This window comes from Furipterus horrens, unplaced genomic scaffold, assembly GCF_987537825.1.
Source record: "Furipterus horrens unplaced genomic scaffold, mFurHor1.1.pri manual_scaffold_7, whole genome shotgun sequence".
NCBI classification, from domain to species: Eukaryota; Metazoa; Chordata; class Mammalia; order Chiroptera; family Furipteridae; genus Furipterus; species Furipterus horrens.
Window position 1 is genome coordinate 81,803,594 of NW_028327177.1, and position 25,629 is coordinate 81,829,222.

The following is a 25,629-nucleotide window of genomic DNA, read 5'->3' on the forward strand; positions in this document are numbered from 1 at the left end:
CCATTCAGCATCACACAAAAGGCTCAGAGACCCAGTGTTTTAGCATGTTGGGTGTAACTCAGACTAGGACTAAACCATGGGCATAATTTTAAAGCAGGCCAGGCCAAGACAGATGCTCATAGAAATTCCTCTTTGGGCCCCAGTGCCCTCACCTTTCTCCACCCTGACTGCATAAAATGATCTGATGAATTCATTAGGAATTATAAAATGTTGGAGCTGAAAATAATCTTTTCTGAGATCACACAGACAGCTTTGTTTGGCCCACCTGACATTTAAAAGATAAGAAAATTAAACACAAAATGCTAGGTTTTCTGCTTTAAAATACTGAATGTTCTGGTCGTGTTGAGCCCATCTCAGGTGTAGCTAAGGATGTGCATTAGCTCTTTAGTTGACACGGTTCAGCACTTTGTAATGTCTGGTCCTCTGGCTGACCAAATCATTTTTGTTAACTTCCTAGTCTCTGAAGATATTTGGCTTGTTCATCAATGAAATCATCTGGAAAGATTTCAAATAGTTTTAGCAGAAGGCTTTTTTAAATATACAAAGGTGATTTTAATCTTGCTCTATCTAATGGAGAAAATCAACAAATCAGTTCCTTGGGCAACTTTTAACTTCATTATTTGGCAGAATACACCTTCTTGTTGTGGAAGGTATGGCTCACCTACTTGGAGTTGCAAGGCATGGTGTGAAAATCACTTATTTCTTCCAAACCTTTCATCTGGAGTCTTGCAACTGACTCCTCAAGTGAGATCCTGAGAGCTCAGGCCTCTACTCCTTACTCTGGTGCTGTGTCTTCATCAGCATTAGACATAAAAAAGGCTTTGTGTGCTGCTGGCCTGCAAGTATTGTCATTTTTCAAGAATGTAAAATTCTTGCTAGTTGATCAGAAAATATTTACTGAATACTTACACAATATTTATTCAGTGGAACAAAGGACCTACCGGTCTGCTGACCCTAACCCAAGGTATACTGTCTACTTCAAGAACCTTAAAGTGCTTTTCCTCCCACTGTGTGGTGGCTCATCTAAATCTGGGCCATAGCATTGTTTTTGCTTCAAAGCACATGATTCTAACAGCCCATTCTTTATCCACACAAATGGAAATTAGAAAAATCCCATGGAAGTATACATGGGATTTATTCTAAGCTTGGATTTATTCTTGAGTAAAATGAAGCATTCCTAAAAGTGAAGGTCCAATAACGTGTAATAAAGATGAACACAAGTAATTTACCAGCAGGAGGTCTTCCTCCCTTCTACACTTGGTAAGGATTGGTTTGGCCCCTTCCCTAAGGATGAAGAATCTGCTTCATGAATAGGCAGATGACTCAGCCTATTCATCCATATTCTGAGAGAAAGTCTCTGTGATAATATCACTTCACTTTTCTTTCTCTGTAACTTTATTGTATAAAAACAAAGAAGGAGAAAGAAATAGTGGGCCAAGAAGTCCCTTAAGTGCTTTGTGGATATTATCTTTTGAGAATTCAAACAGTTTACACAAATTGTTTAAAAAATAATTCACCTTCTCTTTACCCCAAAGAAAGGAAAAATGCTTGTCTAGTGTTATTTTCTTATTGCTACAAAGGTAAATTAAAATTCTCTCGACATCAAAAGATTTGAAAGCAAAAGTCCTTTCCCTGTTTGCTAAGTGAATTTTTTCTTCATTCCCTCAAGACCAAGCCTATAATGCTTTTAAATCTCTAGGGGGAAAAAAAAAATCATGCCATGACAAAAACCATAGGGATTTAATTTTTTACTACATTTATAAGTATATTCTTTGGATTATTTTGATTAATGGAATAGCTAGAAAATATTGAATAAAGTCAAATTATCTACTCAAAGATATTGCACAGATACACAAAAGTTATCCTGACAATATAATGTTCACATCGCTCTTTATTTGAGGTATCTCTTAATTATAAACACACAAGCAGATGCATATGCATCCACCCATACACACAAAAACACTCACACACATGTAGTAACATATAAGAGTTTAAAATTTTACTAGAATAGTTATTCCTTCTTTACTTAATTATTTCACACAGATTTTCTGAGTGCCTATTATATGTCAAGTTCCTCACTAGAAGTGAGAGATAAAAAGATGAATAAAAGCACAAGATTCTGGAATTACCTTTGCCAACACTTCTCGACACATGTGTAATATGAATAGGCACTGTCAATGTTGACCAAATTAAGAGAAAAAAAAAGACTGGAAATTGAAGTTAAATACAATCAGGTTTCCTATCTGCAAGACCTTCCAGAACTTCCATAACACTAAACATTCACTGAAGATCTCCAAAAAGAAAACACACATGCAGTGAGTGTTACCCCAGAGCATTTTGCCAAAGATCATCTTGAGGGGACCATGTTTTGTGAACTGGGAAATGCTATCCTAGACACTTAATTAAATATTGAATGTAGAAAGCTCTTGGAAAGGAAAGACCTTCAATGATATTTTCTTATCTATTCTTCATTCTTGTTCCTTAAATTGGAAATATTGTTTGATATATTTCTAATTTTACCAGAAAACTTAATATTTTAAGTTTTTCTAATGAAAAAGCAACATATGTTCATACTAAAAACAAATATAAAAATAAAAATTATAGAAAAAACTTTAAATTAGCTCAGTCCTACAATCATGGTGAACTAACACTGTATAAAGAATGTTAATATTTTTCTGATTTTTATATGCACGTGCAATTTTTTTTTTCTCCAAAATTGTTTTGAAGCTGAGTATTCTGCTTCCTAGTCTCTTCACTCAGCAGTAGATCATGGTCATTTCTGCACACAGGAGCATATAGACGCATGTCATCCTTTGCAATAGCTACATTGAATCTCATTGCGTAACTGTACACTAATTTGTTTTAGCAATCGCTTTTGATGAAAATAAAACTATCCTCTAATTTTCTGCTATTAAAATCGCTGTTGCAATTACTAAACCTTAAAATACATCTTTTCACATTTGTCCAATCACTTTGTTAGGATAAGCGTCTAGAAATGGAATTGTTTTAAGATTTGCACGTTTTACGTTTTGAGAGACACTGCCAAATTGTTTTTAAAAAATTGTACCAGTTTATACACTCATGCTTTGAGATTTTTATACAAAGTTTAAAATTGGAAGAGCTTTTACTTTAAGAAAATAACAAGTGAAGGCTAATGGTCATTTGTGCCACTTCTAAATATTTGTTTGTAAGTGCAGTATAATATCTATTTTCCTTAGCTATGAATTGAAGCCATAGGATTGAGTTCACATAAGTAACAATATTTATATAGCATTGTAATAATTCTCTTATAAATTCATGAGATTGACAGAAAATATTTATTTGCACCTCTAGCTTGTTTTCAATATTTTGGGGTCTTACCAAATGTTCATAGTTGTACTCTGACTCTGGGATGAGGTCAGTATGATCAATCAGATGATCAATGGATTATCACTAACATCAGTTCACACCAAATAACAACCTGTCTGCTCTAATCTTTACACCTATTCACTACACTTAGCAACCTAGTACTAGTACAAATTCTTAAAAGGCCAGTATGCAATATCTATTGTTCTATTTCTTTTATTCTCCTTCTTGGTTTCTTTTTATTTTTTATTTGTTTGTTTTGTTTTTTTGGATCCTCGCCCGAGGACATTTTCTCATTGCTTTTAGAAAGAGTAGAAGGGAGAGAGAAGAACATTGAGGCAATAGAGAAGCATCAATCGCTGCCTTCAGTATGCTCCCTGTTGGGGAATTGTATGCTTCTGGACCAGGATCAAACCTGCAGCCTCTCAGTTATAGGAGGATGCTCCAACCAACTGAGCCACACTGGCCAGGGCACTATTTCTTTTATATTACTATTATAAAACAATTCTTTATTGTAATGTACCTTGGTATTCTAACACATATGCCTTCAGCAGCTTTCAATAAAGTAATATAGAACAATAAGGTAAAAATAAGTATAAAGTATACAAGAACATTTTTTAATATTTTAATTTAAAAAACACTTTATAATGAATGGTAATGTTCAGTATATAATAATTAAGTCACAAATGAATACCTCTAATTATATAATTTGCTTAATATAGCTTTAAATCAGCCCAAGTGTAAGTTACACAGATGATTCTATTCGGAGTAATATTTTTATATATCATTTCCCTACATCCCTGTCAATAAAATAGCAGTGACTGCAGAATAAATGATTCATTAGGCACTTATAACTTCTTGTCTCATGTAATTTATATAGTTTTAAATTACTAGAGACTCTCAAGGATCCTTTCTCACTGAAGTATTTTGAAATTATTCATATTTTACTAAGTTTCAAAGACAACGTCTCAAACATACCCTCACACACCCTCAAACTTGAAATTAAGTAACCATTTAAATTGCTGTCATAATTCATAAATTCATAAGGGGGTAAAACTAATGCTAAATTAGAAAGTTACATTTAGCAAACCATTCATTCATTTTAATCTGTTACCCAACAACTGGTGATTATAAGGAGTTGAAGCTATTTTAACCACCTGAAAAATGAAATACCACTTTTGAGTTTTCATTGTTTAGTCTGTCTTTTTAAGTGAAGTGCCCTCCTTATGCTATATTTTATATTTAAAAAAGCATGAGTGTTCTTCAAGATGTTATAGTAATTTCTTACATTATTCCCAAAATAAAAACTTGATTTAGCCAAATATTAAATTACTGAATTTATAAATCTGCTAACCTATACCACATTTTACTCATTTATGTAACTTTAAAATTCACTTTCATTGAATGACTGTTTTAATCTTCCTTAACCACAGAGTAACTGAAAATAGAGGGTGCATTCCTAATACTGTAAATATGAAAAATAGGAAGTAGTTAGGGACTGCAGGGGAATACATTGAAATCAGTCAGTTTTCTAGTTAACATATTCTCATTCTGTTTGTGTACAAACCCACTGCATTGAAAAGACAGATCACAAATTCACAGCCTCACAAAAGCATTGCCCTGATTTTGTGTTTTGACAACAGAAATTGGTCCAAACCTCTAACCATTTCCTCTGAAGGACCCTGACCTTTTGGTGCCATCCTTGTGTGGCACAATCTGATCAAGGGGAAAGTCATGTCAGTGTAGTGGACTGTTTCTGGAGAGACTGAAATTGGCTGCTTGGGATCATAGCACCATCAATCTCACTGTGCAGGGGTTGGTGAAACTGCCTATAAGAGGCTCTGAGAGGGGTCAGCAGCTCCTAAGCAGGTGAGGGGACAGCAGAAAAGCCTTTGCTCTCCCTCCATCAGGGCTGTGAGTGAAAGATCTATCATTTCTCACATTTCCTGGGTACTTGGTATGCACATGGTGTCTGCCTGCTCCTGGTCTATAAAAGAGGCGATTTTTCAAGCTTAGGCAAATGTGGCGAAGCTCAGGGTCTGCTGGTGTCTCATTTTTCCTCGTCATGTCACTTGTTTTAACTTATTTGAGAAAATGAGATTATGTTTTTTCCTTTTTGCTCATTTATCCAGCTATTTATTTATTTATTTTCTCATTTAGAGGTGGATTGTCACAGAGAACTAGCCTTGATTTCACTCTTGTTTTCATACACATTTCATCAGTGTCCCTAAAGATTTAAGACCCACAAAAGGGAAACATCCCAACTCACATTTTAAAAAAAGCATAGATTTACTCTTAAAATCAAAACACAAGACTGCATTAAAGAAAATTGTATTTCTGACTGAAATAATCTAGAATATTGCTATGTCCAAGATCTAGTGCTTTAATCTTTTCAGCTATTTTTGAAAACCCAAAAATTGAATAAAAATATACATTTGACTTCTGGTTTCATATCACTTTAATTTTTTGTATCTAAAAAGGAGTATTTATTTTTTCTTTATTTTATCAATGAATCTGAAATCAGTCCCAAATGTATAAGCAGTAGGGGTTAAAATTGGTTTTGGTGCTACTTTCCTGGGGTATTTGCAGTACAGATTAATGACATAACAACATGCACTGGTGATAATAAGCAATTGCTAAGGGAAGACAACTAGAAATCAAATACTGAGTTTAATTTCAGTCAGAATCTAATATGAGTTTCTGAGTTTAAAGTTATAACATTTTGATAAGCCCCATAAAGACATGAATTTATTTATAACAAGTAGCATAGCCATAACCCCTCACCTAAAATATTTTATATATTAACTGATTAACAGAGACTGTTTATGGGAAAGCTCATTGCACACTGTACTGTTTTTCATGACTATATGCATAGAGTGTAAAACAAGACACATTGTTTTTGGTGATATAGTCTAGCCAGGAACTATATAGTTAAAAAACAACAGCAAGAGTAAAAACAAAGTTTTTGTCCTATGTGGATGGACTATTAGCTCTTTTAAGTGTGATAATATCAGTAATTCCCAATATTTATGAAGAGCTTTACAATTTACAAAGCACTTTTAAGATGATTATTCCATTTACACCTCCACAACATCCCTAAAGAGGAAATTGAGCTCAGGGTAGAAAAGTGACTTGCCAAAGATCATGTCACTAATGCTACTGGACAGAGATGGTGGCTAGTCTTGACCTCTGCCATCATCATTTGCCATTCCTTACCAGTTCTGCCAGGACCACCTTTCAGAACAGGCTTACAGTTCAAATGAGTTCTTGTATTGATATCACTTGAAAGTTTTCACAAATTATGCCAAGAGGCTCCCAGTTCCTCAGAAAGGTTACTTGGCATGACTATTTTCTGCACTGAGAGACTAACTGTATATCCTCCTTGGGAACCAGGGTCTGGAGGTGAAATCAGACTGACCTCCAATGGCAGTTATTGACTGTGTGGTCTCAGACAAATCACCGGGACTCTCAGAACTTCAGTTTCCAAGACAAAAGGAGAAAGGGTGGGTTGGGGGGCGGGGGGGATTACACTTACTTCTATAAGGATCAAGCTAAACAATGGGAATTATCTTGAGCGTATCTGAAACACTGGAGTTGCTTTTGTTATGTATTCTTATTGTTAAGCATTACTTTGAATGCAGATTGCCCCCGTTTGTGTGACTGTGTAACAAGTCAAAGATATTTTTTCCAGAACAGATTAGTGATTAACTGACTTATTGGAGGCAACGTGGATGTTCCCAAACCCAAGTATGCTCTTGCTCCACCTGGGTACCGAAACCTCGGTGTCTGGAGGTATCCACTTCAAGCTCAGGACGTCCGCGGCAGAAATGCCGGCGCGCCCAGCGACAGAGCGCTTTCCAGGCCCACCTGCAGGGGCACCAGCGCCCCCTCGCCTTCCCGCCCGGACCCAGGGCGTAAAGAGTGAGGTTGGCTGGGGCCCTGGAGGCAGCCCCCTTCCTCAGCCCATCTCAGGCCTACCCCTACCCTCGTCCCATGGCGACACGGGCTCCAGCACCAAGGAGCTGGCGAGCGGGAGGACTCTGGCCTGCACCCGCGCTCTTTTGATCCTGCCGAGCCTGACAGCTGAGCCCGGGGAGGCTGCAGGCAGTGCCCCGGCAGGTGTTGCTGGAAAACCGTGGACAAGTCCAGCATCGGTGCCTGGCAAGCTGCAGAGTCCGGGAAAGGTAGAGGCTCGGACGCCGGACGGCGCAGCCCGAGGAAGCCGGGCGGAGGCGAGGAGGCCAGGAAGGAATTTGGAGCGGGGGGTGGAGGACTAGGAGCACTGGAGCAGAGAGGATAGAGAAGCTGGGCGCGCGATTGGTCCCCAGAGCTCAGCCTGGGCGGGGGCGGGGTTGGGGGACGGCGGGGTGAAGGTGGAGGATGGAATAAATGGGTGCAAAATCTGAAGCTAAACAGAAAATGAAAGGAAATCTTTCCGAGAACCAGGGTTGTAAGGACAATCGAGCTGGGAGATAGTAATGAGAAAGCTGGAGAGGCAAAGGAGGAGAGAAAAATACGGATTTATGTGCGAGGCCATGAAACGGTAAAAAGCATACATTGAACAGAAAGACCAAGAAAGCAAAATCCTTCCGGAACGCAAAATTCAATATAGAAAAAATACGTCTCTATCAAGCTAAAAGGAACTTGTCCCGGAAACTGCCAAGAGAGAAAAAGCCGTGAGGCATTATGGAAGAAGAGAGAGTGAAGAAAGGGAGAAAGGAAAGAAGACAAATTAAAACCATACAAGAAATAGTAAGTTACTTTTTAATTTCTTTTTCATTGACAAACTACTTCCCAAGTCAATTTTGGCACTAACATTCCCACAAAGTCCTTAGCCACATACACCCCGAGATTATAGTATCTATAAAAAACGGATCTCAAGAATATACACACATTATTTTATCAATTGCAAAGATCATATATTGCTCCCTTAAAAAATCTTCAAGTCTTGAAAATTATCCCACCTTTTACAGTATATTTCATTTCGACCACAGTATCCAAGACAAACAACTCCTACATTTTAGGGGGTGGGGGGTGGGCAGGGGATGACTCTTAAGAGAAAACCCAAGTCATTTTAGTTAACCCCCATTTTCCCAAAGCATCCAGCCAACGATATGCCTTGAAATTCAGAAGCAAGCTACCCAGACTATAGCACTTTCTGTCACTTGCAGTGAACGAACCATCTGTTAAGGAGACAGGGGTGAGACTGGAAGCTGCAGTGGAGCCAGCGCTGGCTTACCTGGTCTGTGCAGGTGGTGCTGCTGAAAAGTGTGCTGAAGGGCTCCATGGCAAAGCAGCATTGCACAAGCACTTATCCACAAATACAGGACCCAGGACATCGCAGAGACCATTGCCATTCTCTAAAGAGAACATTAGAAAGGAAGGATTAGCCCCAGTTTCAAGCCCCCAGCTCAGTCAGTTCGACTGATGAGAGAAGGGGAATCTCAGACGTCATGTTCCTTTGCTACTAGAAGCAATCACCCAGCAGAGGTCATGTCATGAAGTGGGATTGAGGAAAACACTCTCCAGAAGATCAAAAATTCGTTTTTCAAATTCTGCTACCAAGCTCCAAGGGTTGCCAAAACACGAAAATAAGTTCGTTTGTCTATCGTTTAGGCAGTTTGAAACATAGTATCCTAAGTAAGCATCCTGTTTTACTCAATGATCTTTAAATTAGTTATTGCAGGCATTGAAAAGCTACATACTCCTGTTCATTCTAACTTCATTGCAAATCTGACATGAGCCTGAAAGGAAAAAGTGGATTCTTTTTTTTTTTTTTTTAATTCTAAAGTCATGAATTTTTAATCACTCTGCTATCTTCTAAACTAAGTAATCATTTCTCAGAGGCATGTTGTAATCACCTGATAGAATCAGTCTTTCTGGCTGGACTTAAAATCAAAGGGAATAGTCATCAGCCAGAATGAGTTTCAGATGCAAAATACATGGTTCTGTCATAGAGTAAGCCATAATTTACAATATTGCTTTGCTTCCTAAGATCCCATTGTGGCATTTGTTGTACAGTGCAGAAGAATATGCATATATAGGTGTGCATATATTTATGGATGAATATACACCTTTTTGCAGGCACTGAAACTTTGACAGTCTTATCTGCAACTATATGGATCTTAGAGCTACAAAGGCTCAGCTGAGCTACATATTGTCCAATTTCTCACACAGCACGTTATGCTGCATTTCATATTGTCAAACTGATCAACTTGAAACATCACCCTTAGTCAGACAGTGATATGGAAGTGAACTGGATTCTTGTATAGAATCCAGTTAAGTATATATTTTTCTCTTAGGGAGAGATTTGGAACCAAGATTATCTCTTTTTTTTTCCTTTTTTTAAAAAAATTTTTCAACGTCAAATCATGCACTTCAAGTATTTCAACTATACATTTAAAACCTGCTAGTGACCTCCCATTGTGGCTTCTTTATTCATGGAAATTGGTACTATTTCAAAACTGTAATGTTCAGAAGGCATAAATATACATTATATATGTGAGTGTATGCATACAGTCATAATACAAGATAATTTATGGGTTTTAGGAGAGAGAAGTTGTCTTTAAGAAGGGTTTTAGGACCATAATAGACAAATGGTGACAACCATAATTAAGTGCAAAGTAGGAAACATTATTTTTAACAGCATGGTGCTTTTCATGCCCCAGTCTGTGATTATGATGGACCATTCACTTTATAATTAGTTTCACTGCACACTATTTACTTTTGTATACAACAATTTAGCCTCATTGTCTTCAGAACTATCAGTGTAGTGTAAATGTGTTCTCTTCGGTAACTAAATAGCAACTCCCCTCCTGTGAATCCTGAATGAATGCATTTTGGGGCCTTTTCAAAACACCCTGAAAATTATAGAAAGACAAAACAGAGGTGACTGTGGCATGTATTTATTGCTTATGAATTTCAGTTAAAATGCACTAGGAATTAATCTAAACTTGAAAAAAGCCTACCACAATCAAACTTAATAGTTTTTCAGTACCTGCTTTCTCTTGCTTATTTTATCACTCACGTGATCTTAGAATTCAATAAGATTACTGTGACTTGACCTTTGCAGGATTTTGCTTTTTTCTTCTTTTTCATTTAACTTTTTAAAATTCTCTGCATTACTTCCAAGGTTCCTGCATATTGCTCCCACTGCTCACTCTCTTACCAAGAGGTTGTTTCTATGATAATAAATACCCCCACCCCCAAATAATGCATTCAGGCTTACATAGTTCTCTAGAGAAGACTGAATAGGTTACAAATCTGCTTTCTGAATCTTAAATCCTTAAAAGAGGCTTCTTACCTGAAAAATCCAGCCAAGAGCAGAGTACTCTATTAGTGTTCATTGGAAAGCTCTAACACTTTCTAAAATCCATCTGTGCCACAATTCAAGATTTTTTTACAAGAGAGCTTCCCAATAATCTTCTTTATCAGGATTAAAAAATTTTTTCCTCCTCCGATGCTATTTCCACAATAAAGGAGATATTGAATTCATTCAGACTGTATTGTCAAAAAAGGAGCCAAGGTTTGAGGGGTAGAAACTTGTCATTTTCACCTTTAAATCATCTCCTGGCATCACCTCTGCCTGACGAGAGAGACCTTTGAAGTGATGGTGAGATACTGAGCAGTTTCTTGATGAAAATCAGTTTATAGTTAATGATGGACCATCCACTCTCCAGTGCATTCAGGGCAGAGTTAAGCAGCAAAATGTAGGAGCTGGGCTGCTATACGGTGCTGTAAGTAGCAGTAGTCTGTTTCAATACATCCCTTCTCCGTAAAGTATCACATGTCTTAAAGTGACATTACCCTTATTACAGCTACAGTGAATTGTAGTACCTAACTCTAACTCTCCACAACTCAGGCAGCCCAATAATACTCATTTGCCAAAAGAGTAAAGAGGGAAGGAAAAAGAAAAAAGAAAAAAGAAAAAAACATTCTGCAAAATATTGATAGTGTTAATGGGCATTAGACTTCTAACAGTAAATGGGAAAGTGAAATATGAACCATTTCTAACCTCTTAATGTTCTTATAACCAGTAAGTTAACCAAAAATATTGTTAGGTTTGTATAAATTGAAGTCTCTTGATTGTTTTGGCAGCTAAATCTGGGAATATAGTATATCTAGACTACAAAATAAGTGTTTATATTCATAAGCCCAATAAAAACCTGAGGTTTTTTAACAACATTTTTAATAAATAGAAATATGTCATTTTTAGCATTGAAGACTGGGTTTTGACAAAGAAATATGCTAAAAGCATTTTTTTTCCTCTTCTTCAAAAACATGCAGAGGAAATGCTCAGAAGTTTAATATTCTGTTTATAGTACTTTCTTCTTGGGAAATCTTGTGTGTTTGCATTGTACCTAAACATCAACAATGCATGTGAGGTTACCTTGCTGTCACTTATAGATTGCACTTGCAACCATTCTCAGAAATACTCATTTGGTTTTTTCACAAACCACTTATAAAGCACCTACTATGCGTTAGATGCATGTGGACAAGGCAGAGAACAAGATCATTGTGATCTCCACTGTCATAGATTATATTGTCTAGTCTTTGATACTGTTTTCAAAATCAAGTTAGTTCTTACAATTTTCCTTCCTCAACAAACTTTTTAAATACTTCACAATATTCTCTTGCTTTTCATAGGCATTATAAATAAGGTCTGATGCTAGAGTGCGTCTTTGGAAGCCATTCTCCTCCTCATGTTACACAGAAGGAGAGAGTGAGGGACCCTTCAGACTCATCAATCTTTCCCACTGGTCTTTCATGTTGCACAATGCACACATAATAGCTCTTTGGAATATAAAGACTGTTTAGTAAAACTTACCAATAAATTTCAAGATAACAGTAAATACTAATCTTAGAGTTAAAAATAAGTCAGAAATACCGAGTTCTAGTTGGTATTGCATGTTTCATTTCTTTGGTTCATCGTTGTTGTATTTATGAATAAATACAGAAAGTTGACAAACTATGCAATATCAAAATAATAATAACAGCAGTAGCAGCAGCTAATGTTTAGTAAGCCTTCATCACGTGCTGGCACTACTCTACAGTATGGTTCTTATAAGGTAACTCAATCTTTTTTACTAACTCCATTATTAATCCTAGCTACTAACCCCAGATACGTATTGTTATTACCTCCATTTCTTGAATGGTAAACCTAAGGTGGGACAGGGAGATTAAAGAAATTTGCTCAAAGTAGTGTAGGTAAGTAAGTGATATAACAGGTTTCAAAACCCAATGTGATCTGGCTTAGGAATTTCTCTCTCTCTCTCTCTCTCTCTCTCTCTCTCTCTCTCTCTCTCTCTCTCTCTCTCTCTCTCTCTCTCTCTCTCTCTCTTTCTCATTTTTTAGAGAGAAGGGGAGGGGGAAAGGGAAAAACACCAGTGCGAGAGAAAAACAAAAAACATCTATCCCTGCCTTCTGTACATGCCCCTACTAGGGTCTGAACCCGCAACCCAGGTGTGTGCCCTGACCAGGAATTAAACCAGCAACATTTCGGTTTATGGGTAGTTGCCCAATCAGCTGAGCCACACTAGCCAGGGCAGGAGCCCATCTCTTAAATACTGGGATAAAACAATTTGTGGAAAAAACTAACCCCCGAAGTTAACCATTATATTTTATTTTTTTACATTAAGACAGTCTCAAAAAAATTATTCACTCATTTAAGAAGCAAATATTGAGTCCATCCCAGGCATTCGGAAAACAGAAGCCTGGAGGCTTGTCTTTGCTCTGTGATTGTTTTTTGTTTTTGTTTTGCTATGCTAATAGATTAACGTGAAAAGGAAGTTTACATTTGATAATCAAGGCAATCATTTTGAAAATCTAACAATTATTTTCTTCATTTCTTTGGATTCAGTTAAGGCTCAACATAGTTACTTATCTAGAATTCAACTCAATTTAACAAACTTGAAACCTGTTCTATGGCTTATGTTCAAGGTACTCAGATAGGAATTGTTAAAAAAAATTTTAAAAAGGACTTGTCCTTTCAGGTTTAAATGAGTTTTAATGTATGTATGTAATAAAACAAGAATAACAACACTGTTACATTTTTTGTAGCCTTGTAGTTGATTGTATTGCGACCAGTTATCATTTGTCCTAATAACATAAACATCAATACATATTGACATTTAAGGCAATTTAGTCCGTTCTCCCAACTGAAAGTGAAACTACTTTCACACCTTTCAAAAACGTTTGGGCCTTTCTGCTTTCTGGTAACTGTAGAATTGCACTTCTTAATCACATTATGGTTGGGTGGGCCATAAAGTTCCAGCTAGTTAGGTGTCAGCAGAACTGATGGTACTACCTTAAGGCTGGAGCAACACCTTCCACGTCTCTTTTTGCCTCTGGAACAGGGACTAGCCGCACTCTCAGCTTGGCTCCATGAATGACTGCAAAGACTACAGTCCCGCATTTCCCATACCAACCCAAAATGGATGTACATAATGAATAAGAAATACTTTGTTTTTTAAGAAATTGAGACTTGGAGGCTATTGTTATTACAGCACAACCAAGTCTATTTTGACTCATGAAGTTTAACTTGTATTATTCATATGTTAAACAAATTTTTATGTTCTAGCCACTGTTCTAAGCACTGAGGAGATATACCAGTATATACGTCACACCAAATTCCTACCTTCTCAGAGCCCTCTGCAATAGAAATCCATTGGAGATTTTTCATCAGAGCAGTGGGTAAATCCAAAACATTGATTATGGCAGCTGAAATCCTGTAGGGTCCTTATAAACCAGGAATTATAAGCTGATCCCTTATGTTGCCCATGGTCATGCTTTGCTTAGTCATTTTGTTATCCCACACAATATATCAAAAGGCAAACAGCCTGAGCACCATTATTTTAGTCCACCCAGTTTCATGAATTTGAGATACCCTAAGGAGGTGGGTGTTCCAACCAGCCCAAACCCCTGAAGGTATACATTTCTAATACAGTATCTGTGTAAATGCACATTTGTGTATGCAAAAAACAAAGAAAATCCCTATCACCAGAACCCACATTCATTCATAAGAAAGTCCCAGTGAAAATAATAGGGGTAAAAGCTGAGACATTCAGCATACTTAAATAGCCAATAATATTAAGCAAATTTCCCTGCATAATAAAGGCAGAAGAAGAAGGAATGGGTGCTAGAGTATATAACAGGGTGGAAACCTGTAGGGAAATACAAATGGTGGGGAGTAAAGAGGCAGAGATAGAGAGAAAAACATTAGAGGCTCAGAAAGAAAAAAAACACCAAGGACAGAAGTTTCTAGTGGGGATTTCTTGGTGGAAAAAAATATGCCCTGTGGAGTATGACTCCTCCCTGTCTCTCCAAATAATTATGAAAGTCTTTTAGAAAATGCTCACATATACTTTGTAGTATTGTTACTTGGGAAACCTTTTGGAGGGCCTGAATTCTGCATCAAGGTCCAAAGTATCACCATAAACCCCTCATTTCCCTGATTACCACACTTTACATTCTTTGGCATCTTTAATTTAGGAACAATCCACTTAATAACTTGGCTAATTTTAATTCACAAATCTACAGATAAAAATGAAACATGCAAGATTTTATGTCTGTGCACATTTCTAAATTGAAAAGCAACTAAAGGAATTTAAATAAATTACATCTGGACTGAGAAACATGCCAACTTTCAGTCTCGTACAAACTAAAGTGGCTTAAATGCACACCATTTAAATCAGCTCTAAGTATTTTTTGAAATAACACATTTTGGTTGTGATTTCACAACCCTGATGTTTTTTTCTTGTTCATTTCAACTGACTAATGTAAATGGAGGCATGGATAAAAGGATCATGGTCATGGCACCTTATCGCTAATCTATATGCCTTCAGTAGCACTGAAGTCCAAGTTCTCTTTTCTGTAGTTACTAGGGCTACTCTTCAGTTGGTTGACAATATCTATTTTAAATCCCTGATCACGAGGTAGCAATTGACCTTTTCTTGTGACTAAGTAATAATAATATCGTATCTTTTGCCCATAACCCAGTTGCATAAATCATTTATGTTATATTACTTTTTTCTAGAACTCACCTGAGATAGTCTCATCTATCATGGAGTCCTACCTAGTATTTGCCCCACATTAGATACACAACAGCATCCCTAGTTTATCAGTCTTACTTTTGGAACCTAAATAAAGTGTAAGTATTTGCCTTACTTACTTCTTTATTCTGTACCCTGCATTGTTTCAAAATACATTTAAGCCAAAAATTGGAAAAGGATGATGAAGAGAAAGCAGATGAAATATAACAAGATAATCTGAATTATAATAATAATATATAATACTGATGACTGATGATCATATAATAACAAGGAGGATTCTATTGTATTAATACCTATTTTGGAGGGAATTTTTATAAGTTCCAAGCCCTGGCTGAGCCATTAAAAGCAGTATCTGATTTAATACTCACTAAAGTGCTAATAGGTTTGTATTACAGTGATCTCTGTTTCATGGATGCATATTTAAATTTCAGAGAAGCTAAGAAATTGAACTAATGTCACATCTCTAGTAAGGTTGAAGAACTATAATTCAGACTCATCTTTGATTCCCAGAGCTCTAAGTTCTAAGCAACCAAATTCTAGGCAAACAAATTATAAGCAATAAATTTTACGTGATAAAAATAAAAAGGTCAAGTAAGCAAAGTAAGAAGAGCCTAATGTGAAGTTTGAACATAAATATAAACCATCAAGTGATATGGAGGAAGTTCTATTTGATTCTAAGCTTCCTAACAGTAGAAAGAAAAAAGGAAACAATTTTTTAAAGTATATTTTATTGATTACGTTGTTACAGTACTCCCAATTATTTTTCCCCTTTGCTCCTCTCTGCCCAGTACCCCCCTTTCCTCCAGCAATTCCATCCCTCTTAGTTCATGTCCATGGGTCGTGCACATAACTTCTTTGGCTTCACCCTTTCCTATATTGTTCTTAACATCCCCCTGTCTATTTTGTACCGACCAATTATGCTTCTTAGTCCCTGTCCCATTTCCCGATTTCACCCCCTCCCCCCTCCCAGCTGATAACCCTCCAAATAATCCCCATACCTATGATTCTGTTCCTATTCTGGTTTGCTTAATTTTGTTTTTATTTTTTTAGATTCAGTTGTTGATAGTTGTAAGTTTGTTGTCATTTTAGTGTTCATAGTGTTGATCTTCTTTTTCTCTAAGTAAGCCCCATTTGACATTTCATATAATAATGGCTTGGTGATGATGAGCTCCTTTAGCTTCACCTCGTCTGGGTAGTTCTTCATCTGCCCTTCCATTCCAAATGATAGCTTTGCTGGATAGAGTAATCTTGGTTGCAGTTTGCCTTTCATCACATTGAATACTGCTTGCCAGTCCCTTCCTGCCTGCAAAGTGTCCTCTGAGAAATCAGCTTATAGTCCTATATGCACTCCCCTGTAGGCAAATCTCCACCTCTCTCTTGCTGCTCCCAGGACTCTGTCTTTATCTTTCACCTTTGGCATCTCAGTCATGATGCGTCCTAATGTGGTCCCCTCTGGGTCCAGCTCACCTGGGACCTTCCGTGCTTCCTGGACCTCTATGTCCATCTCCTTCACAAAATTTGGGAAGTTTTCCTTATTTTTTTCAATTCTTGCTTCCTCATTCTGCACTGGTCGACTGTTTCTTTCTTTCTTATGTTCCAAATCATTGATTTGAATCCCGGTTTCCTTCCCTTCATCATTGGTTTTGTGTGGATTTTTCTTCATTTCACTTAGCATTGCCTTCACTTCTTCCCTTATGCGTTTGCTGTACTCAAGCATATCTGTCAAGCCTGTGAGCATCTTTATCACCAGTGTTTTGAATTCTGCATCTGTTAGGTTGTCTATCTCCTCATCTGTTAGGTTGGCTATCTCCTTGTCACTTAGTTCTCCCACTGGAATCTTGACTCATTTCCCCTTTTGGGACATACTTCTCTGTCTCCTCATTCTGACAGGCTCCTGTGTTTGTTTGCCTCCACGTCCCAGGTAGAGCTGTCATTCCCATTACGTTGTAAGGGGTAGAGCATTAGGGATTCGTCAGTACAGGGTGACCTGTTTCACCACGTTTTGGCACTGTATGTGAGGGAGGGGTCTGAGAGGGAAAAATGCCGCCAGCCCAGGACTCACCCCTTTCCCAGGCACCTCTCCCACTTCTGCACCGGACTGGCACCCCTGTAGCTGCTGCCCTGGCCATCGTCCCCAGAGTCGGTGGGTCTGTGGATGTCTAGGACCATGGGGGACCTTTAAACAAGTGGGTTCTGCTGAGAGGCTTGCAGTTACTGCCTCCGCCCCAACCCCCACTGGTCTGCACAGTCAGAAGCAATGAGGCTTGATTTTCCCTGGTGCTGTGACCGTGAGCTGCAAGGTCCAGTGAGGAGCTGGGAACACTCCCCAGGTGTCCCTTCTGACTTCTTATAATGTGTGACTGTGCTTTCCGCCAGCCTGCCGCTGCTGCCACTGCTGCCGCCACCACACCACGTCCTTTTCTCCCTGGCTCCGCCCCTCCTACCTGTCTGGATGAGTATTTCTTCTTTATGTCTTTGTTTGCTGGACTTCCATGTAGTTTGATTTTTTGGAACTTCTTATTGTTTCTATTTTTGAGGTAGTTGTATTCCTTCTTAGTTGTGCAGGGAGATGCAGTGTGTCTGTCTACGCCTCCATCTTGGCCGGAAGTGGATATATCCAATTTTTTTTTAAGTACACAGAATCCACAAGATTAAAAAATGGTAACTAAAGCAAAACAAATAAATAAACAAAACCCTAAACTGCTGATCAAGAAAAAATAAAATAATAGTAACAAAATGAGCAAAAGCTAAATCATTTTCTATCCAACTGGTGATACTCAATGTTATAATTTGGATCTAAATACATAAAGCAGAATCTAAATACATAAAGCAGAATTTTCAGTAAGACAGGATTTTTCTTAGGCTGGAAGTAAAGATAACCTTCATGTAGGAGTTTCATTTTTTCACCTCCAGCAGCCTATCTCTACAATTACTGACTACTTTATCAATTATAATTCCTCATTGTTTATCTTATCTGCCTCCCAAGCAGAAGAAAAAGAAAAAGGTAATTTTTTCTTCCGTTTCTCTCTTTATTTCCTTTTTAAAATGGATAAAAAGTTGAGATCATAACAGCTTCACCATTTTCTCTCTAATAAAAGTGATAAATTGCTGTTAGACATCAAATGGTCACTTAATTATAAGAGTATAAACATATAAGCACATAAAGGTCATGAAAGTGACTGCTTTGATGATAATAAAAACAATAACATGATTTCTTTGGTTCATAAAACTCTCAGATTCATAGCTGGATTCGTAGTCACTATCCCCCAAATTCACTCTAAGACATGGCCCCTTCACCCAATCACTGGTTCAAGCCAGAAATTAAGACGCTTTGACATTTCCCTCTCCATGAACTCTCACATCCCATCAGTCACTTACTATTAATTTGACTTCCTGTGCATGACTTAAATCTGTCTATTCTGTTCTTCTCCATTCAAACACCAGCACCTAGGCTACCGTTGTCTTTCACCTGAACTACGACAATACTTTCTTAACTAGTTCACTTCCTTCAAATGTGTGTCTCCCATCCATTTCTGCAGCCTCGGGGAATGTGTTTGACATACATATCGATCATGCTGTAACAGAACAGGGGGGTGGGGGAAGAAGATAATACAACTTTTAAGGTACTTTGCATATCTGTGGCAAGCTAATAGCTAGATGATAGCTGAGCTGCTGCGCAGATGAAAGGGTGAATGATAGGGCTTAAGATACTTTTCATAACAATGACATACGTTGGTCAGAGTCAGCATTTAAAATTAGGGGGGAGCCATAAGGAAAGGGGCCTTGCAGTTTGAAAGGATGTAGAAGCCCCCTCCACCCCTGCCATGAGGTCAGTGTGAAAGAAGGTGCCATACAGTTTGGGATTAAGCGCTGGAATAAGAAAGAGGAGTATGTTGGAAAAGCATGAAGAAGGGTGCCATGATGTAACAGAATATTGTAGCGGTCATGTGGGGAGGGGCAAGCAGTTATGCAGTTCGTAAGGATGATTTAGCCATTAGGCCTGGGCTAGTAAGAAAGCAAGTATGCTACTGCTTTGATTATGCATCCTCTAGCTAACTCTGGGGCCACCAAGGATTCTGCCATGCAGACCCAGACTCTATCTGGACTCTTGGAACTTGGGACATATGGAGAGAACACTCTCTTAGGACTCATGCCTTTCCTAAACTTCACCATGATCCAGTGTAACATGGTGTATGCTTTTCTGGACTATTATATGGAGGCTGAAGACAACATACACCATATCCTGAAAGAGAGAGCTGAGAGATAAGGAATGGGGAACTATTGGGCTTGATTTTGGTTTACAGCCTTTGCGGGAGCAACGGTAGTGCTGGGTGTCATGGGAAAACAGGGCTCTGAGCCGAAGTGCTCCCACCACTCAATATTGGGATATTGTAAATAAAGACCTGTTTTTCTCAACACTAATTGTTAGGTCATACACCAAGGTCCTGGTTTGTTCGGTAACAATGCCATTCTTGTTATTTAAAAACCTCTCAATGGCTTCCTATTAAATTTAAAATGAAGTCCAAATTTATGACCATAGTTGACAAAACATTGCTTGACCTTTGGCCCCTATCTACTTCCTAGCCTCGTTTCTCACACATACTGTCACTCTTGGTTTCTACTACAGTCTTTTCATGGGTCCTTGAATGGGACAAAAAAAAGGTTTCCCCAGTAGCCTTCTCTAATGTTCCAAACCAGATCAAGTCACTGTGGTTTATACTCTTCTGGCTCTCATAATATCATCTAAATAGCCTTCAATACCATTGTAGTTTAATTAACTACTTCTGGAATTATCTGTTTCATATCTGCTTTATATCCTTACTAGAATCACCATAAGCAAAGAGAACCAACTTTTTTTTTTCACTGCTCTTACCAATGGAGACATCTGGCCAGGGCTTACGTGAAAGGATTATTGTTACAATGCATATCAGTGTGCCTGGAATACTATAAGTCTCTATAAACTTATAAAATTAAATTTGATTTCTATGCCATAACTAAGACTTAGCTCTAAATTTTAAGATGGTTTCTCACCTGTTGATGCTTATGCAGATTCAGCTTTTTCTGTTTGCTGCATCCTTGTTTCCCCTTCCATTTTCACTTACCTTTCCTCTTCCTTTCTCCTAAATCAACCCATTTTTCCCATTTTGGTTCAGGTGCTTCATTCTCCATGGAGTTTTTCTTGGCCTCTCAAGTCTTGGTTAGACAGCCCTCCTCTACACTCCTGTATGATTCAGCATCATCTGTATTTGTGACAGCATCTATTTATCTGTGCCATATCTGGGTACCTGTCTCTCCACTAGACTACCTTTGATCTCTATATCCAGATAAAGCATAGTGCCTTTCAGTTCTCCAAACATGCCCTTCTATACTACAAGCATTTTGCGCAACTGGTTCCTTCTTTCTAGAATATTCTTCCATCCTATTCTATGCCCAAATGGCTTTTATCTCTCTGGCCTCAAAGGTACTTTTCCTGACCTTATCATTCCCTGTTTAAAAACATGCAATAATTTTTTCAATGCACAGAGAATAATGTCTAATTTAAAAAAAAAATAGATGACAGGACTCAGCGTAACTATCTTCCCATATTTCTAACAAATATAATTTTACTCCTGCACCTGCTATGATCCAGTCACTCTGGTCTTCTCTCAGTAATGTACTCAAGTATTCAGCAAGTATTAATTCAACAAACAAGGTACAGAGAAGAGAATTCAAGAACAAGATAATCACTGCCCTGTCTCATACACTTTGAATACTTTCCAGATTCAAGGCCTTTGTGCATACTATAAGCCCCTGTTCTATTCACTGCAATTCACTTATCATCTGGCAGTATATCTGGCACATAGTGGGTACTCAATCAATATTTATAGAACAGATGAATAAACTAGTGTGAGTGAATGAATAAATATAGTCATTTCTCATTTATTCATGTTTGAGGTGTTTTATGAATTTGCATCAATATTCTAAGCAAGCGGTTGGCAGTGGGTTGAGCAGGGAGAAGGCTGGAAAGAATTTCAGATGATGTGTCTATAGTGTATGGGTGTTTGTGTGGGAATCTGAGTCTGAGAATGCCTAAATATGTACCTCCAACCACATCCCAGTGCCAGAGAAAGAGAGACTCTTGCATTGCTTCATGTTTTCTCTCATCCACCCTTTTTCCCTTTCTCCTAACACACCATATTGATAGTAGACCTTCCTCGCTCTTGATTTCCACCCTCACATTCAGTTTTTTTTTTCATTCTGGAGCGAAGAGTATATGGTACCTCTGGGAGTCTCAGTGTAGAGAGGAGAATCTGGCAGGTACTAGTTAAAAGTGGAGGAAAACAGATTTATAAAAACGAACTTAAGGGAAGCTCTGATATGCCTTCATGGGGTGTGTAGATGCCCTATTCCTGAGGTCTTTAAGCTTGTCTGTGAATTGCAATAACCTGGGGAGTTTTAAAACTCTAAAGGTCCCCACTTCAGAGCAATCAAATAAAAATCTCTGGATGTGGGACTCAGATAATTTTTCAAAGCTCTTTAGGTGGTTTCAATTTGCACCCAAATTTGAAACTGGACTAAAAAAAAAAAAATTACTATAGGCCTCTGGTCACTATGAAAACCCCAGAAATACCTGTGATTTCTTGTTAAATAGTTGTCAACTAAAATGCATATTCTATATGTTTTACAGATTGAAGGTTAGCCTAAAGCATGTATCTTCATTGAATTCTCACTATGTGCTTGATATAAGAGTAGCTACCATATAAAACCTTTATTTCATTAATTTAACTTCATAAGGTTATGTGACCCTTAATGTTCCAAGAAATGGTTCATAGACTTCATGGTGCATTCTTACATGAACGCTTCTTGATTTTTAATCATTTAGCCACATTCCCTCTTGCTGAGATAACTATTGTTTCTAGGAGTCTCTCTTGTGGATCAAGGTGGCCCCATTCCCTAGTCATGATCAGAGATGAGCACAAAAGCCAAATTGTGCCAATAATATCTGAGTATAGATCTGCAAAGGTCTCTTGGTGCTCTGGCTGGTGTGGCTCAGTTGGTTGCAGTATCATCCCACAGACCAAAATGTCATGAGTTTGATTTCTGGTCAGGGCACATATCCAGGTTGCAGGTTTAATCCCCAATCAGTGTGGGTATGAGAGGGCAGACAACCGATGTTTCTCTCTCACATCAGTGTATCTCTCCCTCTCTCTCCCTTTCTGTCTCTCTAGAAGCAATAGGAAAATGTCCTCAGGTGAAGATTTTTTTTTTAAGTCTCTTGGAAAGACACTTTCTCATTTATCTAAAATAGATTCAGAAAATGATTTTCTCTTGTCATTCAGACCTGAATGAGCAACCAGGTCATTGACTAGAATCATTAGAGGAATTTAGAGAGACCATGAAGGAGTGCCAACCGTAATGTTAATTGTACCATGAAAAGCAGAGTGAATAAGTGAGAGAAATGTCTTTTTCTGAAGCAAAACAACCCTAAGGTCTATTGAACACTAGTCTTTCTCCATCATAGGTAAAAGCAGCTTGAGTAGGGCTTTCTGTTACTTGCAACCAAAAGCATTCTAATTAATGGAGCATTAAGAGGCAGTCTACAACAATCATAATATAAAACTAAAGATATCCCAAAGATTATTTATTCCAAATTCTCATTTAAAAAATAAGATTAAGACCAAAGGGCTGAAGAGACTTGTGTAATGTAACACTTTCCACCTGACCTTATATTACCCAGAACTGGGCGTTGGTCTCAGCTGTCCTAATCACCAGCCCATTAATTGTCCATTCATTCAACTAATCTATAATTGTCTTCATTGTGAATATTCACTTTAATTTTTTAGTGTTGATAAATTTCCTGTGATGACCCTAATTTTTTAAATGTCATTAAATTTCTTTGGAAGGAACTCTCTCTAGAAATAGATATTCTCAACCCTCTCTCAAAAGACATACTCAAAGCCTATAGATATCATTTGATTTTTAAATGTAGACATCATGAAAGAATATGTAAAACTGTTGAAAATATATATCACACAACCCACCCTCAACCAAAAAAATATTTAAAAGTTTATCCAGCTAGGCTGCTTCAGTAAATGATGTTGATGAATATATAAAATACTTGAATCTAAATTTAAAAATGCTCCCCCCTCCCCTATATATAGGAACACTATGTGCCTGAGCCCACTTGCAATCTGTCACCACATTTTCTAAACTTCTCTTCCACCCCCTCCTCTTACACAATCGTATCACATAAAAAATATTAGATTTCAGAGATTTGTATAATTTCATTAAATTTTCTGAGCCAAGTAAAAATAGAAGAAGTATTGGTATATCAGACTGAATCATTTTTGAGTGCCCAACCCATTTCCATGATAGCCAGTAATGCCCTTTAGGCAGAATTTATGCAGCCAGGAATAACAAAAGTCAGGGTTTTTTTTTTTTTTTTTTTTTTCATGGCATTTTATATTAGGGATTTGCAGGTGTTCACCATATTGAAGAGGGGAATTAGGATAGCTCCCAGAGACTCCTGACTCATATACCATCACATTGCTTTGTTTATTACCTTTTGTAAAGTTTTGTGAGTTTCTCAGATTATTAGAAAACTACTTACCAGCCAGTTGGGGATTATCCATGTTGATGCCTCCCCTTTACAGTTTTGAAAATGATCTTTATCCATCTAAAACAAGGAGACTCTACTCACCCAAGTGCTTAGGACAGTAACTTAAGAATCTTTCTTGGATGGTCTTTTTCTGCATCCACATACAACCCACCAGAAATCTTAGCTTTTGTTTCCAGACCCCATGGGAGGTCTTTGACAAATGACCAGGGAGATTGACTGTAAAGTATCAAGTATACTACACAATGAAGAATTGTTATGGATGGCTTCCTGAACTAGGTTTTTTCTTGCTTCTCTGAGTGTTTAGGTGAAAGAGAGCTTGTCATGAGCATCCTGTGATATCTACCAAGCATTCCTCTTTCACTCAACCCCAACCCTGGTGATTCTGAAGGGTTCATCAATCACAGTATCTCAACCATTCTCTGATCACAGGGATAGTCTCATAATGTAGGCCTGACCAATCAGGAATTCCCTTGTTCTGTCAGCAGAGATTGGTCCAGGTGTGGGCATATTATGCAAGAGAAGCATTAAGGAGAAAGGGATTTATTTCCATTATAACATAGACTTAGGGCTCCTGGTGGCAATTTCTATCTGCCATAAGAGAAAATAATGTGCCTGTGGCAGCAGAGAATACAGGTATACCATGAAAAGAAAGAGAAAAGCTAGGGCTCAAAAATGACAAAAGAGCAGGAGGAAGAAAAGGAAGAAAAAAGTCTAAATCAGAAGTTCCCAAACTATGGTCAGCCTTTTGTTTTCATAAATTAAGTTTTATTGAAACAAAGATATACCTATTGTTTATATATTGTCCATATCTGTTTTCATACTACAGTGATAGAGTTTAGTTGGCACAAATACCATACTTAATTGGGTATGCCTGATGAGGACACATGAGTTACCTTATCCTCTTCAGAGATCTTATTCTTTACTGAAGGGTCAGAAAGGCAAGTACATATTCATAGCACAATAAGAAAATGGGAAAAATAAAATATAGAATAGAAGACCACATAAGCCTGGTAAAATAGCAATGTTACCAATGGTGATAATAATGTTCCTGATGTTGGGAGCTACCAATTATTAATTGCATATCATGTTGCTACTTTAAGCATATTGTCACTCACTCACCAACAACCCTGCAAAGTAAATGCATCAGTCAGAATAGATTAAGTTTTGATGCAGTAACGCATACCAATATCTCATATTACATATTCATGATGGATCGGGAGAAAGTTCTGCTTATTGTGCAGCCAAATCCCAGGATGATGGAGTCTTCTTCTCAATATATGTGCCCATATTTGCCTCATTGAGAGAAAGGACCTGGAAAATCACACACTGCCTCTCAAAATTTCTGCCCACAAGTGAAGCATACTACTACCAACCATATTTCGTTAGCCAAATAAGTCACATAACTGAGCCAAAATTAAAAAGCACTGGTACGATGTAATATTACCATGTTCTTAGAAGGAGACAATCTGGGAATATTTAGAGAATACCAGAAATGTTTAGTCTTCACTTTTTCAATGAGGAAATACAGCAAGAGAAGCTAGCAGACTTTCTCAAGGCCATAAGCTAATAAGTAGCAGTGTTTGAATTGAACCCAAGTCAGTATGACTCTAAACTCCTAACTCTTTTATGTTGAAC

At 37.7% G+C, this 25,629-nt stretch overlaps 1 long non-coding RNA gene across 1 annotated transcript in view; it reads right to left on the bottom strand.

Moving 5' to 3' along the window:
* Positions 1-11,074, bottom strand: part of LOC150004709 (uncharacterized) — a 29,297-nt gene extending 18,223 nt beyond the window's left edge. The window contains exons 1-2 of the long non-coding RNA XR_016512307.1: positions 10,649-11,074; positions 8,585-8,705 (exon numbers count right to left, since the gene is read on the bottom strand). This is a non-coding gene — a long non-coding RNA (uncharacterized LOC150004709). The remainder of the gene's footprint in view (positions 1-8,584; positions 8,706-10,648) is intronic.
* Positions 11,075-25,629: the final 14,555 nt, after the last annotated feature.